A 1,503-nucleotide genomic window follows, 5' to 3' on the forward strand; every position below is an offset into this window, starting at 1 on the left:
TCCTGCAATGTTAATCATACCTCTTTTTATTCGCTGTGGGGGTGGAATTAATTCGCTAATTTTAGATTGAACTCTTTCTTGAGCAAGTAAAAGTATTTTTAAAAAGTTTGATGTTTCCATTTTATATTCATCATCAGAATGAGTTAATTAAAGCTATATTTCTGTTTGAGAGGTATTTTTATATTTGAAAGATGTGTTTTCCTTTTGGTGTCAGTTTGACCTGTTTTTCTGACAATCAACGGAAGTTAATTTAAAAGGTTTCTCAAATTTGTCAGCATGTTTTGTCGTATATGATTTTTTACGTAAACTGTTTGTTCTGGTTCGAATATGTCTTCAGGGTTGTCTTTATCCTTATTAAGTTTTGATGCTAAATGTTCCTTTTTATCTCTAAGTTTTTTATTTATTTCGTTATAAAGGACTCTGGCCTTTTCTTTATGATCATTGACATAGTCAGTTAAAAGAAGTTGTTCTAGTTTTTGATTAAAAATATCGTTAGTGGTGATTTGTCCTTATATAATGTCAATGGGTTTGCAGTTGGTTGCCGAATGGATTGTGTGATTGTACGCAAGAATGGTATATACCATTTTATGATTAACTGGAGAATTAGCAAAAGTTTGATTATTTAATAATCTGATATGTTCTGGAAGGGTTGAGTGTAATCATTCAATTACACCATTGGATTCTGGGTGATGTGGAGAACAAAAATGAACTTTTATCTTGTGAAGGGATAGTAGTTCGGTAACAACTGTTTTCTTAAATTCAGTGCCGTTGTCTAGTAGATTTGATTCGGTATTCCATGATGGGAAATATATATTAGTAGATTGTTAACAATTTCTGTTGAATGGAGGGATTTCAACTGATAGGCTTGAGCGTATTTAGAAAAACTATCTATTATTGTTAAGAATTTGCGCTTTTCGAAGGTAAAGGTGTCAAGATGAATTATTTCAAAGGGTTTTAAAGCTGTTGGGGTGACGTCCATTAAAATTGTTGCAGGTTTTCGTTCATGTTGGCTTCGAGCACACATTTTACAATCGTTAATGTATGATTGGATAGAATTTTTTAATTCAGGCCAGCAATATTTTTCTTTGATTCTTTTTAAGGTTTCTTCACTACCTGGATGGTGAACTGTGTCAACTGATTAATATTGCCGTCCTTACGAAACAACTTGAACCAAACAAATCTAATCTTACCATGTGTCCGTGGGTTGGAAAGAGATAGCATGTGTAGTATGCAGATAAGTTGGTCTAACTAAAATTCCTACATTGTAGTATGTTGGCAACAAAATGTAAGCCCCGTTGAGAACTGCAGAACATAGAAAAAGTAAAATGAGAGAAGTGGCGGTGTAATGCTAATAAAACTTGGAACTGCGTTGCGCCACAACCGGCTGACCGTCAATTACGGACAGCTTTGACGGAAAAAACCGGTATCTAGATTATCGGCTAGTAAGAAGCGGAAATTTTAAATTTTGAAAGGTACAAAATACTCCAGATACACAAATTTCGG

Source organism: Dendroctonus ponderosae, unplaced genomic scaffold, assembly GCF_020466585.1.
Source record: "Dendroctonus ponderosae isolate FM_Combo_2020 unplaced genomic scaffold, Dpon_F_20191213v2 Dpon_F_20191213_5, whole genome shotgun sequence".
Taxonomy (NCBI): Eukaryota; Metazoa; Arthropoda; class Insecta; order Coleoptera; family Curculionidae; genus Dendroctonus; species Dendroctonus ponderosae.